The following is a 19,589-nucleotide window of genomic DNA, read 5'->3' on the forward strand; positions in this document are numbered from 1 at the left end:
TGGGCGCCTCCATGACCACCGTGACTGTATACCCTGAGCTGGATCCTTTGCCCTTCTTGTAAACAGATTACAAGCCACCAATTGAATCTTAACGAAATTCCGATTTTACCCCTTCACCATAAAAAGATAATAACATTGAGAGTTGGAAAGGTGCTTAAAAAAGGGCAACAAAATGTGATAATGGCAAAAGAGGCAACTTAATTAACAGCATGGTTTCCTTCTCTGTATGTATTGAGTAATAGTATGAACATCAAAGGAACTCAACAGATTCTATGCATCAGTGTTAAGACTTTAAAGCTTCCAGGGAAGCCATTGATCAACATTCTGGAGAAGCTTTACCACAGGAAGCAAGTCATCTTCCACCTGAATATCATTGTCAGAAGTGATCAGATCCTTTATTATACATAAGTGACTTTGTAAACAAAAGTAAAGGACTACTAAGCTTGTTCAAATACTTTAGGCTGTGATTAGTATGCATTCTTGGAATGCATTCCAGGTCAGTTTCGCATTCTTGGGTAATGATAAAAATAGTTGTTTTTATCGTTTGAGAATGCGAAATTGACCTGGAAGGCTGGAATGCATTCCAAGAATGCATATCAAATGCAGCCTAAATTGACTAATGCCAGATATTAAGAGAAATTACCTTAGAAGCATAAGTACCCTTATCATCATTGGAATTTGCACCCCAAAAAATCCTCATCTATTGGAGAGTTAGCCTTTGTAGTGGCTTCTTCATCTTCTCCCAGTTCTTTCTCCAGATCACTGCAAGTAAGAAACCCACCTACCTTTTTTTGTCTCCCCAGGCACTCACAATCAGCATTTGATGAACATTTTCTCTGGACCATAGATTCAAAGCTTGGAGGGACTTCTATTGCTTCCAAAATTCAAATCTGGTTCGATTCGATTTGGTTCTGGAAGTTTTGGTTTGTCTTCCAGAACCAAATCCTTGAACCAGTTTAGCGTATTTACATGAGATACAAAACTGTGTTTACAGTTCATCTTCATCTTGAATTTCCTCAATGATACTAAATCCATATAATATTGGTATAAGGCAGAATTTGAACCAGAACACTTGTGCACAAAATATATAACTTTGCCATCAACAGCAACTGGTGTAAGGTTGTCCAATCTTGGCATAAGACCATCAGAGTTCACATATATTATATACTCTGGAATTATACTATGCTGTTAATCCATACTTGTTTCTCAAAATCTTTTAAAATCCACACATCAATTCCAATTATGGAAACATGAAAAACAGAAAGAAATCCACCCATCTCTACCATCGACTCAGTCTCAAATCTACCATCACCACTACTGTTAAGAACAGGGAGATATGTTTTTCGCAATTTTTCGTTACTCATATCCATAGAGATTATGTATTGTTGTGAATCAACATTCCAATGTAACATACTTTTATTAACCAAAACAGGGTCATTCCATCTGAAACTTTCACCAAAAGGCTTCTCATAGTGATCCTTGAAAGGCCCAGGAACCTTTCTCCAAGTGTGATCTAAGGACCCTAATGTGAATAACTCAAACCCAAATAAATCAGCATATACATGAACTACCTTATACTCCCCTGTAGAAGGTGAAAATCCAATCCCACATCCACAGTTCTGGTGTGGGCAACCCGAAGGACAACAACGGAGTGTTACTTCTTGCATAATGGCTGGATTCATAACCCGAAGTTCCCCTGCTTTTCGCGGATAGTTTACCAGTAATAAACCATTACAACTAGACCTAAATTGTCGACGAGCTTTGGGCATACATTGTGGGTATGGGTGATATGCCAATTTAAGCTCTTCATCTTGATTTCTAATACTTTTGTCTTGTAAATTTTGATGTCTTGAATGATTCGAATGGGTTTAGAACTAAGCATAAATTGATTCATAAATAAAGCAGAGGATATAATGGTATTCCATTGTTTGCAGATATACCTGAATTTTTTATGAAGCAAATCAGGTGGAAGTAGAATGAGAATGTTGAAGATAATATCTTCAGGAAGTTTTGGATTGGGTTTGTTGTAGTTGTTGTTTTTCTTCTTCGTTGTGTTACTCTTCTCTATGAAGAATTCTCCATTATCTCTTGTGGGTATTTCTTCCCATATGGATTTCTCCAGGTTGCTTTCTTCCTCGGTGCCACTCATCTTTTGCTTCTGCCTTCTGGGCTGATGGAAGAAGAAGAAGAAAAAGAAAGCGGTAATATATAGGAATTAGAAGTATAGTGAAAGTGTGGAACAAGACAAAGAACATGCATGTACAAGAACAAGTAGAGATTTCCTACTTGATTTCGGATTTCGTCTTCAGAGAACTTCTACTTCTCATAAAAAAATTTAAAAAGAGGACTCCTAGTTCTTCTCTTCATAAAACGCTATAAGATAAGGGTCGTATGGGCCTTGGGCCATGGGCCATGGGCCACCGTTTAATGGGTGAGCTTTATTATGGATGTTTGTCTTCTTTAAGTCTTCTTTAAGAAATTCTATATTTCGGTTTGGTTGCAAGGGGAGTTGAAGGGAAGGGAAGTCCATGTGATTATATAAACTACTTAAATTTCTTACCATATTTAATAATGATATATTTTATATGTAAAATTTATTTTGTATAAAAAAGGAATTGGATACAAAGTAAAGTGAAATTTAATAACAAATATAGAATGATTTGCGCTTAGTGATATAGTTACATGGGGTAATGATTACAAAAGTTTCATTTATAAGTTTAAAAATTTTACTTCCTTTCCCTTTAATTCCCCTTGCAACCAAACGGAGTATTATAGGGAAAATAAGCTCCCCTCCCATGTACAAATGCCCAATATTAAAAAACCATCCCCATGCCTTTTGAAATTATACTAACTTCCCTTTAGAAAATTAATTACAACTGTACCCACTCCTTTAAGGATCGTGATCCTCTAGTGCCGCTTGCCCCGTGCAGCCAGCGTGCAGCCTCACACAGGCAGGGGCGAAATGATCACCCTACCCCACCCAAGCAGGGTGCTCAAGCAGTGGATAGGTGGTCATTTTGCCTCTGCTTGTGTGAGGCTGCACGCCGGCAGCATAGGCAAGCGGCAGCGGAGGATCCAAATTGTATTTCCAATGTCATAGGTAAGAGGGGTTGTGTTAGGAATTTGTATCACCTCCAATTCGCTGCCCGCTCCAATTCCCTCCAATCCCTCACATAGGAGCAGAAATGACCACCCTACCCCACCTTGGGCAGTGTGTTCGGGCAGGGGATAAGGTGGTCATTTCCACTCCTATGTGAGGAATTGGAGGGAATTGGAGTGGGCAGGAATTGGAGGTGATAATGATTCGTTGTGTTAGTTGTGTTTTGGTGCAAAGGGTAAAATAGTTATTCGAATTTCATAGTTAATACCGTTAGAAAACAACCGACGACTGTAATTTCATAAGGAAGGGAGATGGTTATAATATTAGGCATTTGTACAGGGGAGAGGAGTGTAATTTTTCCAATTTTTTATTATCAAGATAAAAGCTAGGGTGCAAGTTTGGCCCTGTTGGCCCGAACCCACCCTAGCCTACCCTAAGCCCGAACAGGGTCTGGGTTGAGATATTTAGCCCTGAGGGCAGGTCAGGCCTGAAATTTTTTTGCCCTAAGTCAGGGTCAGGGTTGAGGCCTCAGGCTAAGCCTGGCCCAGCCAGGCCCGACCTTGTTTTAAGTTATACTATAAAGTATATATATATATATATTATAAACTTTAAACGTCACCCACATTTTGTTATATAATATCATATACAAGTGATATAATACATTTTATTATAGTGTTATTTTACGTAAAATTGATAATTTTCTCCCGGGCCCATTATAGCTCATGCATTTCCTTCCCCCTCCCATGATCCGGGCCAATCAGGGTCAGCCCGGCCTGACCCTGAGGGCAGGTCAGAATTGGATTTTTCAGGCCCTGAGTCAGGGTCGGGTCGGGCCTAGGCCCAGCTAAGGAGACTCAGGGTTGGACTAGGGTTCTATAAAGCCTGGCCCAACCCGACCCTGTTGCAGCCCTAATAAAAGCTAAAACTCCATTTCATGGTCCAACATCGGAGGTTCTCATGAGGGTCAAGTAGAGGTGGGGTTTTCTTTTTAATGACAAAGGAAAAGAAAATAGGCTTTTCCTCTTATGGTAAGGCTTGGTATTGGGTCAAGGTCATGATAAGAAAAATGAAACTAGGAAGATGCAGATTGGTAGTGTTAAGGAGACAATGAGCAGCTGTCCATTTATATATAAGTTGAATCACTTGGGATGGAGAAAATGGTTAACAAAGGAAAAGATATCTATTCCGATAAAGCCAAATGAAATACATGGAAGTAGCTGAAATAGAAAGGAAATAGAAGGATTTGATTACAATCAAGCATACGCAATCCCAATGGTCTGTTTAAAACATTCCTTCAAGTGCATGTGTACCGTCTGATGTATCTTTTAGGTGTACTGGAAGGTGCACCGGACTTGAGAAGATAAAGGTCCCATCTTCCATAGGCTAGACACTTAGAATATCAAGCACAGATTGCTTGTGTCATGATTTAAAGTCCCTTTACTAAAGCACACCCAGTTTTTAGAAAAGTTAATCTATGGACCAAAAGATCTTGAAAAAAGATCAAGAACGTCTTTAATGGTCAAAGCATCATGCTCAGAAGTCCTACAACAAAAAAAAAGGTGTCATTAGCAAATAAAAGGTGGGTCACCTCAGGGGTTGTTCGACTAACTTTAATCCTTCAGAAGAGGTTAAATTGGTGATGAAGTTGCAAACGACGAGATAAACCTTCCATTGCCAAAATAAAGAAATAGGGACTTAAAAGGACAACCCTGACAAATTCCCCTAGATGGTTCAAAAAGCCCAAAACAACTACCCTGGAGTTGAATGGAGTAGGAACATTTCGAGACCAGATAACTGATCATGTCACACTAATGGCTACTAAACCTAAAGTACTCAAAGATGGTCGTCAAGTACTAACCCCACTCGTATCCAGCTTAAGGGTCACCTACCCTTCCACCTCTCATGAGCAATAATGATTTTCAGAAATTTGACCCCCTTGGACAAACGAATCCTGAAAGGGGGATATAAATTTAGAGAATCTACTTATTTGGCAAATCCATTCATTTAAAAAACCTAAGACATGTTTGGAAATTGAACTAACTCTTTTGATTTCCTATATATTATCCGGTTTGGATAACAAATTATTTCAATAGTGATTTTAGTAAAAATTTTAATATTCCTTACCCTAAAATTAAGGTTCTAATGCTTTATTTGCCACCACCACCATTGGCAATATAAACACACTAAAATGATCACCATGACTCCCACTCACAGGTTAGCATATTCGGACTTGCCAGTGGTTTATTTTGCCAATTGACCCCCTAGCCACATTCTATCAAGCAAAATGAATGAACTGATCAACTAAACAATGTGTCCCACTAGAATTTAAGCATATTATGATCCAATCCATTGAAAAGGGCGTTAACCAGTGCAAGAGACTCCCGCCACTGCGGGGTCTGGGGAGGGTCATAATGTACGCAGCCTTACCCCTGCTTTCGCAGGAAGGCTGTTTCCAGACTCGAACCCGTGACCTCGCTTTTATCTTTAAAACAGCATTTCTGTTTAAGATTTAAAAAAAAAAAAACAACTTCATATATAAACAGAACAAGAAAAGGTGCTCCCAATTACATATCCTTTTAAAAAGGGCAACAAAAAGTGCTAATGGAAAAAGAGGCAACTTCATTAGCAGCATGCATGGTTTCCTTCTCTATATGTATGAGTAATAACATCAACATCAAAGGAACTCAACAGATTCCATGCACCAGTGATAAGACTTTAAAGCTTCCAGGGAGGCCACTGATCAACATTCTGGAGAAGCTTTACCACAGGAAGTTATTCACCTTCCACTGGAATATCTTGAACACCCACCTCCATGGCCAGCAGTAGAGCAATGTGAACAGTTAGCAAGATATCTTAAAGCTACAGTTTGGAAAAGATTGAATTTGTCAGAAGTGATCAGATCCATTATTATAAATAGTTACTTTGTAAACAAAGCTGAAGGACTACTGAACTAGTTACTTTGTAAACAAAGCTGAAGTACTACTGAACTTCACATTCTTCACATATAATGGAAAGCAAGGGAATGGAAAGGGGGAAATAAGCAATAAGCCAATGTGAGTAAAACAATTTTTTAGGGAGGTTAAATAAGCAATCTATTTGAACCAATGCTGAGCCAACCTTCAAGGCCAAATGCAGATATAAATTCACAAAAGGTACTAATAAGCTCTTTTTACTCCACATCCAAATATCCCAACAAAGTTTTACACCTTTCTCAAACTTTTGAGATAAAAAAGTTCAAACTAATGCCCTCGATTTTTCAACAGTTCTTGACTTCTTGTAATTCAAGCAATCTCATTTACTGCACAATTTTAGAAAGACCTATAGAGAAGTCATGTTGATGTGAAATTTAATATCTGACTAGAAATTGATGTGGACAACATATCCATTGAATCTAAGCATAAATTTAGCTACCACGTGGAAATTCAGGTAGGTGCTTAGGAACCTGCCACCCCCTTCTAATTTCTCCTTCAACATGTTTATTGAAGTGGATGCTTCTTGCTGTGGCATTGGTAACTTTAGTTTTGGGAGCCTTGTGGTCTCACCTTCTTCTTAGTTAGCACTAAAAGATACAGCCATGGGAAAACTACTGTATTAAGGTCATGAGAACTATGAATAAAACCACAACATTCACTAGAGTTATATGGCTGCTACTATTTTGGCCAAGTCAGCGTGTAATATGAACACATTAAAGAGTTAAGGGCCTTCCCCTAGACTCGCAGATGGTACTATTGGCTCTAAAGTGAATCCTCTGCTTCAATAAAGATTCAGTAGAAAAAAGAAAATTATCTACATCTTTGATCATCTCTCTGTTATACTTTCCACATTGAAAATTAAAACAAACTGCATAGAAATCTCAAATCTAGCAAATAAAACGAGAAAGAGGGAAAGGAAAAAAGAAAATATATTCTAGGATTTGTTTAAGATCTCTATTCATAGTAGGAAAGATTGCAGTCAGTCAACCAAATATAATGAATTTCAACAAAATTACCGAAAAAAAATATTACAAAATTTAACCTAAATAAGCATGTCATTTTCTTATATTCAACAAATTACTTATAAGAGAGTAGGAGAACACACCTTAGAAGCATAATTACACTCATCATCATTTAGCGATTTCACACCCCCAAAATCCTCATCTATTGAAGAGTCAACATCTGGAGTGGCTTCTTCATCTTCTCCCAGTTCTTTCTCTAGATCACTGTCAGTAAGAAACCCACCTTCCTTTTGTTGAAAAAGTTCTGTTCTCAGGCTCTCATGGTTAAGTTTTTCAGATGAGAGCAAATTACCTTGTGAATGCATATTTCCCCCACCATTCAACTCACAATTAGCATCAGATATTGCCGAAGCTTTTAACCTAACGAGGGTATTTACATGAGGTACAAAAATGTGTTAGTCTTCACCTTCATCTTGAATTTCGTTAATGCTCTAGATTCCATATCATATTTGTATAAGCCAGAATTTAAACCACAATACTTTTGGATATAGAACATAAAGAATATAACTGTACCATCAACTGCAATAGGTAAAAGGTTGTTCAATCTCGGCATACGCTGGCTACGGCCAACAAAGTTCACATAACTTATACACTCTGGAACAATACTATGCTTTTTGATCCATACTTGCTTCTCAAAATCTTTTAAAATCCACACATCAATTTCAATTCTGGAAATATAAAAGACAGCAAGAAATCCATCCATCTCTCGCATATCATCAGTCTCACTTACCACCATCACTTCAGTTATGAACAGGGAGATACGTTTGATGCAATTTTTCGTTACTTATGTCGATGGAGAATCCGTATTGTTGTGACAAATAAGCATCAAAGTGCAACATACTCCTATTAACCAAGACAGGGTCAAACCAACGGAAATCTTCAGGAAGAGGCCTCTCATATGGGTTACTGAAAGGGCCATGAACCCTTCTCCAAGTGTTAGCTAGGCACCCTAGTGTGAATATCTCAAACCCAAAGAAACCATCATATACATGAACTACCTTATACTCCCCTGTGGAAGGTACAAACCCAATTCCACATCCACATCCACAGAATCTGTGTCGGCAATCTGAAGGACAACGAGGGAGTGTTACCTCTTGCTTAGTGACTGGATTTATGACCTTAAGTAGGTGTTATGATCATAGATAGATGGATAATTTGTGTTGGGTTAATCTGTTTGGGGTAGATAGGTAATTAGCATGTTAGGGGTAAATGGATAATTAATTGTAGATAGGGCTTTATAAAATGTAGGGAATGTTTGTGAAAGGGGCATCAAGAATTAATCAAACTCTCTTCTTCAATCTCTTTTTCTTCTTCGTCTTCTTCCTCTGTCTCTGACTCCCCCCTTCTTCTATTCCAGTCGTACACGCATCAGTAGGCCTTCTTGTCTTGGATAGGATACAAGCAATAGACCATTACAACTAGACCTAAATCCTCGATGAGCTTCGTATGTACAATACTGTGGATATGGGTGAATTGCCGATCCAAACTCTTCATCTCTGAGAACTAATATTTTTGACTTGTAAATCAAGAAGTCTTCAACAATTAGGATCGGCTTAGAATAAATCATAGACTGATTGATAAAGAAAGGAGAAGATATGATGTTATTCCATTGTTTGCAGACGTACCTAAATTTTTTATGAAGCAATTCAGCTGGAAGTCGTTTGAGGATGTTGAAGATAATCTCTTCAGGAATATTTTCGATGGGTATGTTGTTTTTGTTGTTCTTCATCTTCTTTTTCTTTTTCTCTGTATTGCTCTTCTCTATCAAGAATTCTCCATTATCTGTTATGGATACTTCTTCCCATATGGATTCCCCCATGTTGCTTTCTTCCTCGGCGCTACTCACTCACCCTTTTGCTTCTGCGCTGATCGAAGAAGAAGAAAAACTGAAAGAAGCCGTAATCTATAGCCCTCATCTTCTGCCTGCAAAGTTATATAGAAGAATTAGAAGTATAATGGAAGTAGAGAAGATAGAAACAAACATGTACAAGAAGAACAAATAGAGATTTCCTAGTTGATTTCGTCTTCCTATTGTCTTCTTGTTCTTAAAAGAGGACACTTCTAGTTCAGCTCTTCATAAAGCGTTATAAGATAAGGGACATATGGGCTATGGGCCATGATGGGCCAACGTTTAATGGGTGAGCTATATTATGGAGGTTTGTCTTGTTTAAAAAATTTTTAATAATATGCTAAAAGGCTAAAACTTGAGTTCATGCCTTCATGGTCCAACATTAGAGGTTCTCAAAAGGATTTGGAATGCTAATGGGGGGCCTAAGGAACCTCCCGAGTTATAAATAATGGGTTCCATGGTACATCGGAACATATTGGTTTCACCATTGCTTGATCTGCTCCTAGTTGACAAAATGAGGTGTCTATATCCACCCACACTTTTACCGGATCTTTATCCCCTTCAATTCCCTTCCCGGTCTAGTTCTCCTAGTGCCCCTAACAAGGGGGGGTGCAATGACCATTTCACCCCTGCCCGAACACTCTGCCCAGATGGGGTCCACCCTCTCTTATTACAAGCATTAGGGAATTGGATTGGACAGAGAATTGCAGGAGATAATTTTCCCACCTTTACCCCCTTGAGTCATTGTGTCACTGCATGATGCAGACCCTACAAGATGCTTTGTGCTTTTGATGCCAATATGTTCCATGAAACATCAAAATTATAGAAGCAAAGTGAAACCTGGATTGAAATAGCAAAATAGTGACCCATCCACCAGCAGAATAGGCTTTTCCTCTAATGGTAAGGCTTGGTATTGGGTCATGGACATGCCAAGAGGAAGATGCAAATTGGTATTGTTAATGAAAGTGTGATTACACTTCCATAAAAAAAAAGCTGCGCTGAGTGCATGGGTTTAGTCCCACATCGGGTATGTGCATGTGATGTGTGTTGTGTAGATCTGCCGTCGGTCCTAAAAGTTGGTTAACCTTTGGGGATTGGTGTGTGGTTTGTGTTATTATATTTTCATAATAAATAATTTTAAAAAAAAAACAGCTGCGCTGTGTGTGATAGGTGCGCAGGTTTAATCCCACATCGAGTGTGTGCATAGAAGAAGAGATGTCAAGGTGATTCGATGTCATGAAAACATAAAGGACATAAGGAATCAACCGGGAGAAACTTACCCATCAGAGCTTTCTTAAAAAATATCCCTAAATCTAGGATGCTCCTTGAGCTTCCACAAAACAGACCACAATCTCTTCCGTTGTAGCTAAACATACCCTCAGCCCTAAACTAAATACCAAGCCACCATTTGAGTAGAGAGCTTCCCTGAGGGAGAGAGGGGGTAAACCACGAATTGGCCCCAACATCCAAGGAAATGGATAATTCACAAATTTCTTTGCCAATAAAAAGAGGAAAGGACCAAAAGAGAAGAGAAACATTCCACCAATTCCCAATTATAAGGTCATACACAGAGGAGAGTAAGCAACTGTTTAAACACAAGGAGAATCTTACACAATCCGGTCCAAAACAGAATCATTCCTAGGGTTGATTTGGTATGATTTCTATTACAATTTCACAGGTCACTTTATTCCAGTGAAATAGAAATCAGGTGGAATAGAAATTCTGAAATAGCAGAGGTGTTGTTTCAGAATTTCTATTTCATTTGATTTCACTCTTGCTCTTTGAAGAGAACATGGTTAATTTGATGGGCAAAATAGTAATTTTATATTAAAAGTAAATTACCACCTTTCTTTTCCTAATGGTCTCACCACCACCACCACGGTCACCACCATCGTCACCATGCCAAAAAGCGCAAGAGATGGAGTCCATTTTATTACAGATAGACCGCGTGTGTGGGGGGGGGGGGGGAGGACAGAAAAACTGACATCTAGTAGGTGGGGATTGAGTCAAGGATAGACTTGACAAGAACAATTCTTCCAGTTTGAGAGAGGAGAGGGGCTTTCCAGAGCCCAAGCTTTACTTTGAATACGAGTTATCACATTATTCCAAATCTGAGATGTTTTTCTGTGGGAACCAAGGGGCCGGGGAGCCTAAATACACAGACTCATCTTCATAAACTGGACACCTAGAATATCAAACATAGATTGCTTGTCATGATCTGAAGTCCCTTTACTAGCATACCTGTTTTTAGATAAGTTAATTTCTAGTCCCAAAAGATCTTAAAAAAGATCGAGAACAACTTTAATAGTCAAAGCAACAAAGCAACATGCACAAAAGCCCTACAAAAAACCATAAAATGATACCATCAACAAATAGAAGGTGGGTCACCTCATGGTTGATCGACTAACTTCAGTCCCTAGGAAGACATATCTAGCTTAAGGGCCATCTACCTTGTCCTCTTTTTTTGTTTTATGGGATAATCAAATATCGCATGAGCAATAATGATATTATCAAAAAATTGATGCCTGACCAAACGCCCCCTTGAAGGGAGATATAAATTTGGAGAATATGTGTATCTGGCAGTTCCATTCATTTAAAAAGCTATATATATAATCCTGTTTGGAAACCAATTAATTTCAATCGTGATTTTAGTAAAAATTTTAAGGAAGAAAGTTCATTGTCCTGGAGCGTGGCCTATGCCAGTACTCTCATGAGTCTATCTCTGTCCTCCCCATTTGAAAAGACATTTTTGCCCCCTTGTTTTGAGGAGGAGAGAAATAGACACATGAGAGTATTGGCGTAGTCCACACTCCCCGACAGAAACTATTTCCCAAATTTTAATTTACCCATTCACTCAAATTAAGATTCTAATGCTTTATTTGCCATCACCACCATTGGCAATATAAACACACTAAAATGAGACCACCACAGGTTAGCATATTCGAACCTGCCATTGGTGAATTTAACAAAGTTCTAATTTTTGCCAATTTACCCCCTTGCCACATTCTATCAAGCAAAATGAATGCACTGATCAACTAAACAGTATGTGTCCGACTTGCATGAATCTTAACAAGATCCAATTTTGCCCCTTCACCATTAATAACATTGAGAGCTAAATATGATAAAAAGTATCTTTTTTGTAAGATAAAAAGGCAACTTCATATATAAACAGAACAAGGAAAGGTGCTCCCCATTACATATCCTTTAAAAACAGGGCAACAAAAAGTGCTAATGGTTTCCTTCTCTATATATATGAGTAATAATATGAACATCAAAGGAACTCTACAGATTCCATGCACCAGTCATGATAAGACTTTAAAGCTTCAATGGAGGCACTGATCAACATTATGGAGAAGCTTTACCACAGGCAAGGAGTCACCTTCCACCTGAATATCTTGAACACCCAACTCCATGGCCAGCAGTAGAGCAATGTGAACAGTTAGCAAGATATCTTAAAGCTACAATTTGGAAAAGATACAAGTGTAAGATATACAATTGCAGACCAGACCCATTTATAAAAGTAAAATAAGGATAAAAAAATAGATTGCATTTATCGATACCTTAATAATAAAAATCAAGTTCTTATCTTTTGGGTAAAAGAACTCTGCCCGGGAGTGTGCACCCTACATCCTGACACACAAGGAGGCGAAAGGACTGCCCCGCCCCCATGAAAGACGGTAATGATTGCCAGCCTGATGATTCCACACGCACTCCCAATGACCGCCACGTGCGTGCACACACTCCCTTGCAAAGAACACTTCATTTTTTGGGGGGTGGGAGTGGGGAAGGGTTCTCTAAACACTACCATGGATTATTTTATTCATTGTGTGGAGGTGAGATAAAAAAAAATTAAAAAAAAAAGAGCAAATGTTAGGAGGCTATCAATTAGGCTCTCCTCCGATCCTGGGCCTGGGGATCCAGCTCCTCTCCAGGGAGCTCAGCTCCCAGGGGGCATCCAAGGGTTGGGTTGTGCTGCGCACATCTCGACGCACACCTAGGGATGTGTGTGGCACAGCCCAACGGCTGGATGCTCCCTACACGTACTGGGTTCCCTGGAGAGGAGCTTAATCGCTGGCGGTCAGCCCAACAAAACAAGGAGGGTTTTGATCATTTTACAGGTGGGACCCAAATGACCCCACCCCCCCCCCCCCCTGTTTTTACTGGACTGGACCCTCCAGCTCCCACCACGGCTGGAGGACAGCCAGATCTGTAGGCTATATGCCTCATGTTCAGAGACACTATTCCTTTGTTTTTTTAACCTCTTACATTCCTTCCCACGATCATCTTTCTTGCATCTACTAGAGTTCCAGAAGCCCTATTAATCTAAATAGACATGTCATTTTCTTATATTCAAAAAATTAATTATAAGAGATTAACAAAACAAACCTTAGAATCTTTCATCCGAAAAAAAAAAAAAAACATACCTTAGAATCATAAGTATAATCATTTAGCAAATTTCACACTCCCAAAATCCTCATCTATTGAAGAATCAACATTTGGAGTGGCTCCTTCATCTTCTCCCAATTCTTCCTCCATATCACTGTCAGTAAAAAACCCATCTTCCTTTTGTTGAACAAGTCGTGTTTTCAAGCTCTCATGGTTAAGTTCATCGATCCTATTCTCCCCACCATGCAACTCACAATTAGTATCAGATATTACCAAAGCCTTGAACCTAACAAGGGTATGTACATGAGTTACAAAACGGTGTTTCACCTTCACCTCCATCTTGAATTTCGTTAATGTTCTGGTTTCAATTTCATATTTGTATAACCCAGAATTCGAACCGCAATGCTTGTACCTGAAGAATATAACTTTACCATAAACTACTGCAACAGGTAAAAGGTTGTCCAATCTTGGCATAAGACCAACAGAGTTCACATATCTTATATTCTCTCGAAGAATTCTATACTGTTTGATCCATACTTGCTTCTCAAAATCTTTTAAAATCCACACATCAATTCCAATTCTGGAATTATAGAACACAGAAAGAAATCCATCAATCTCTACCATATGATCAGTCTCAAATTTACCACCACCATCACTACTGTTATAAACAGGGAGATACGTTTTCTGTAATTTTTCTTTATCAATGTCCATAGAGATTATGAATTTTTGTGAATGACCATCAAAGTGAAACATACTTTTATTAACCAAAACAGGGTCAAACCATATGAATTTTTCACCCAAAGGCTTCTCATATATGTTCTTAAAAGGCCCAGGAACCTTTTTCCAAGTGTTATCTAGGTTCCCTAATGTGAATATCTCAAATCCAAAGAAATCAGCATATACATGAACTACCTTGTACTCTCCTGTAGAAGGTGAAAACCCAATCCCACAACCACATTTACAGAGCCGGTGAGGGCAACCTGAAGGACAAAGAGGGAGTGTTACCTGTTGCTGAGTGACTGGATTCATGACCATAAGTAAGCCTTCTTGTCTTGGATAACTTATAAGTAAAAGACCATTACAACTAGATCTATATTCTATACGATCTTCGTAAGTACAATAATGTGGATTTGGGTAACATGCCAATCCAAAATCTTCATCATCTTTGATTTGTAATAATTTTGACTTGTAAAGACCGAGATTTTGAACGATTCGAAACGGCTTAGAATGAAGCATAAACTGATTGATAAAGTAAGGAGAAGAGATAATGTTGTTCCATTGTTTGCAGACATACCTAAATTTATGATGAAGCAATTCAACTGGAATTCGAATGAGGATGTTCAAGATAATCTCTTCAGGAATATCTTCATAGGGTATGATGTTCTTGTTGTTGTTGTTGTTCTTGTTCTTGTTCTTGTTCGTTTTCTTTTTCTCTGTGTTGGTCTTCACTATGAAGAATTCTCCATTATCTGTTGTGGATACTTTTTCCCATATGGATTCTCCCATGTTGCTTTCTTCCTCGGCGCCACTCACTCAACCTTTGCTTCTGTGCTGATCGAAGAAGAAGAAGAACTGAAGAAGCCGTAATCTATAGCTTTTTTCTTCTGGTTGCGAAGTTATATATAGGAATTAGAAGTATAATGGAACTAGACAAGATAGAGATTTCCTATGATTTCGTCTTTGTATTTTCTGGTTCTTCTTAAAGGAGGATTTCTATTCTAGTTCTTCTCTCCATAAAACGCCATAAGATAAGGTTTGTAAGGGTCATTGGCCATTGGCCATGGGCCATGGGCCATCGTTTAATGGGTGAGCTTTAGTATGGAGGTTTGTCTTGTTTAAGAAATTCTTTGAGTTCGGTTCGTCGGGACGTACATGTGAGAGCCAACTATCTGTCCTATTTTTGCCATTTACAAGGGAAGGAGGGGTATTTATGGAAATAAAATTAAAATGTGATTGGCTCTCACATGTACGTTCGTTCACCTGTTGGTACGTGCAGATGATCCATTCTCAATTCTTTCAAAGACAAGACTCGTACACGGAGATTCTCCCATCTAGCCTGTCTTTATAGGGAGGCAGGGGGTTTTGGTCATTTCGGGCCCATCCAACTGCACTTCATGCAGGCTGTGAATGAAAACTATTGTCAATTCTTTATAATTATGATGGGAAAGGGAATGCTAACTGTTCGCTAGACACAACATGTACTTGCACCCAAACACAGCCGCACACGAAATGATTGGTGCACCCTTGGAAAGGTGGGAAGGTTTGGGGGGTACGTAGGTCATTTCACACTAATTGTGTCTGGGTGCAGGTACACGTCGTGCCTAGCGACCCTAAAACTCCAATTCATGATCCAAGAGATTCTCATGATAGTCAACCACTTTTGTGCCACGTAGAAGTGGGTTTTGAACTAAGAGTGTCAAATCGGACCACATACGTGAAGTGAGAGTCCACTTCATTCACGCTAGCACATCGACAAATGTCCATGGCTTGACGAAATGGGAACTGTTTTACCCTTTTTAAAATTTTCTGAAAAATGAGCAAGAGATCATTGTCTGGTCTGTAGCGCCTGCGCCTGCACCTATACGGGGCCAATGAGAGCATACACGGCTACGTCAACATAGATGCGATTTTGATTTCATGGGGGGATAGGGTGGTACTTTTCAGGCTCAGTGTATGTCTAAACGCAGGAGCCATGCGATCAGGTAGCATTCTTTGAAACTCTCCAACACGAAAGGTACTCCTCGTCTTTCAAACTCCAAAGAAAAGAGAAAGAAAAAGAAAAAGAAAATCTAAGTCCCTAAACTCTAAGGTTGTCAAGCAAGTGCAAGTACTGAAGAAGATGTCTTTATAGTGCAGAGATTATTTTGCGCTTGGACTCTTGGAAACTTATGTGAATGCTTGCAGACTAAAGCAACCCATTGAAAATTTTCATGGGATAACGGTAAACTTTGTCAAAGTTTTACCGTTATTTTCTTCTATTTTCAGTCCCATAAACCCTTCCCGCCAAACAGTACACATATCTGTATTAAACACCCTATCTTTGGGTAGGGTTTCTTAAAACACAGGCCAAAGCCCAACCCTTTTTTTGTAATTTTATGTTAAAAGTTAAAAATATTTTTAACTTAAATAAATGTATGCGATTCTGTGCATCCGGGCAGCCCGTATGTTTTATGTATGTTTTATGTATTAAATCAATGTTATGTCTTAAATGAAATTAGTATACTTAAAAAAGGTGGATTTGAGAAAGAGAAAAAAGGATACGAGAAGGATCAATCATATTATCAGGGGTATTTTCTTCAAATAAAGAAGACAGTCTCTAGAAGTGAGAGAAATACGAATCCCATCCACCCCTTTTGGCATTACTAACGACTATTTGACTAAAAATGAAATGAATTGATTTTGTTTTGTTTGTCGTTGAAAACAGATGTCTTAAGCAATCAGAGAATGAGAAGAGTATGAAACCTTCCACCCTTTTTGTAGGGGTGTCAAATCCAGGCCCGACTAGCCCGCCCGGTCCAATTATTAAATGTGTCGGCTTTAAGGTATGGGGTTTTAGCCAGTCAAGTGCCTAATTGGATCGATCGATTCCAAGCCCGACCTAGCCTGCACCAGTTACAACCCGATTAAAGCCCAACCGATTCTAAACCTTTATTTTGTTTTCTTTCTAAACGAATTTAGCTAATTTCCTGAGAGGCGTGCGCCCAGGGTGCTGCCAGGGGGCATCCAACGGTTGAGTTGTACTGCACACATCTCGGCGCACGCCTAAGAATGTATGTGACAGCCCAACGGCTGGCAGCACCCTAGGCGTTCTCTGCTCCCTGGAGATGATCCCGATCCCTTCTGAACTGGTGAACTGAGGAATGTAGTCGACTTACTTAGAAACCATAGTTTCTAATATGTACAAACAGATAGAATGGTCCCTTATAATGGATTCCAAAACAAAGGAGAAAGAAGCTGACCATCCCCCATCTGTTTCTTTCTTGGTCTCTGCGAAAACCTAAACGTGAAGTTAGAGTGGTCGTGGAAGCCATTCGTGCTCCAAACAAAAAGCATGCATGTGATCCTTTCTTGGTCTCTGTGAAAGACTAAACATGAGGTTAGAGTGGTCATGGAAGCCATTTGTGGTCCAAACAAAAAGCATGCATATGATTCAATGAGAAGAGACAAAGGACAGCCCGCATCCCCTGCCCTCAAGCAATTTGGATCCTCTACTGTCGAGTTACTCGCAGGACCGTGCTGTCCAGACACGATGTTGTGCGCAATGTCTGCCTTACCCCTGCTCAAATGCCTTGCTCGAATAAGGATAAGGCACTCTTTGCACGTAGCACCGTGTCTGGGCAGCACGGTCCTGCCGAACAGCTCGGCAGTAGAGGATCTGGATTGGCCCTCAAGCTGAATGTTGATGCATCTATAAAGATAACAAAGGAGATCTAGGATACGTGCTTAGGGATTCCTTTGGGCTGGTTGTGTCTGCTTGTTCTGAGCCTATCGCTAAGTATTCCGTGATTCTGAGTGAGGCTCTTGCTGTACGAGCGGGTATGCAACACTGCATCTTGATGGGAATCAACCACCTGGAGGTTGAGAATGATAATCAAGAGCTAATGGTTCGCCTCTCTGGCCAGCAACACTCTCCTCCTCTTGAGATCTTTAATATTGTTCAGGATATCATGGTCCTATCATCTTCCTTTGCCGCATGTATTTACCTGTTCATTCCCAAGGAGAATAACAGTGTGGCTGACTCCCTGACCCAGAGAGCATTGTCAGTTGCGTGCCGAACATAATGGCTCATTTCTACTCCTTAGATTTCAGAATTATGTAATTTGGATTTCTTACGTTGGTCACGCTTTAATTTATAGACAAGTTTTTACCAAAAATAAATAAAGAAAAAAAGAAAGAGAAGAGACAAAGGAACACAGTTGTACTCTTTATGTTTCAGCCTGGAAGTAGCTTCAAATCCAAAAGCTCGAAACAAGTGAGGAGAAAAAAAAAAATGATTGCATTCTCCCCCCTCACCTTATTTTTTCTAAAGTTTGTGTATGGTGGTAAGAAAATGCATGAGTTTTTCAGAGGCAAGCCTCTCTACATGTACGATTCAACACATGGAGTCTCATGGTTTGTTTTCTCTTTTTCTGCATGACTGGAGAATGGCAGTGTGATCCTTCAGGCCCATTTATAATACCCGATTAAGGCCCGAGCTAGCCCTTGGTTACAATCAGGTTAAGGCCTGATTATAGCTCGAGACCGGTCGAAGTCTGACTGAGCCCATCCAGACCCGGCCCAACTACTGAAACGATCGGACACAGTGCAGCTTGCACAAATGGTGAGCCCCGACTATGCCCAACCGGTTGACACCCCTATTTTTTTGGCATTATTAATGAAATATCCTTAACTATTTGACTAAAAATGGACTGAAATGATTTCGTTTTGTTCCTCAGTTGAAAAAGAGATGTTCAATCAAAGCAATTTGACGTGGCTGTGATATTATATTATGTTGCATCGTTGTTAGGCTAGAAATAAAGTTTCCCATGAGCACCCGTACTGCAGCATGGTGGTAGGACCGCTAGGGGATTGGCTCCAGATGTAGGTAGGGTCAAATCTATAGAGGTAATACAAATACATAGGCTCTTTTTCTTCCGTCAAGTGGTTTTGTTCATACTTTTACATAATAGTGCAATATGTAAGGTGGGGTTAGGTCAAGCTCAGCCGAAGGCCTCAAAGCAAATCCAACCGAGCTTGACCTTAGGCTTGGAAATCCTAGCCTAGCCTAGCCTGAGCCATGAAATTTTTGGGTTGCGCTTGTCAAGTCAAACTTGCACCCCTAGTGATTACATTAGGTATGTATAATACTAAACAACCTACAATGCCAGTGTATCTATATAGGTTCCCCCCCCCCCCTCTTTCCACATGGACAGTACCAGTGTCTCAAAATAAAAACTTCCAAGCGAACACCTTAACAAGAAAAGTTATCGATTAACCATAGAGGCTATTGTTATATTTTATATTTCCCTTCACTTCTAACCAAAATGGATTTTAGTGTGATGGTGCCAATCCTCTAATTCTTTTGGAGTGCAATATTCTTAAATGTGTTGATTACAAGAATTTAGCTCGTCTTCAGGGAGCCCAGTGTGCTTAGGATGCTGTCAGCCGTTGGGTTATGTCACACATATTTCTAGGCATGCATCGAGATGTGTGTGGCACAGTTCAATCGCTAGATGCCCCCTGGGCACTGGGCTCCCTGGAGACGATCCTGATCCTGATTT

Source organism: Telopea speciosissima, chromosome 11 (assembly GCF_018873765.1).
Source record: "Telopea speciosissima isolate NSW1024214 ecotype Mountain lineage chromosome 11, Tspe_v1, whole genome shotgun sequence".
Taxonomy (NCBI): Eukaryota; Viridiplantae; Streptophyta; class Magnoliopsida; order Proteales; family Proteaceae; genus Telopea; species Telopea speciosissima.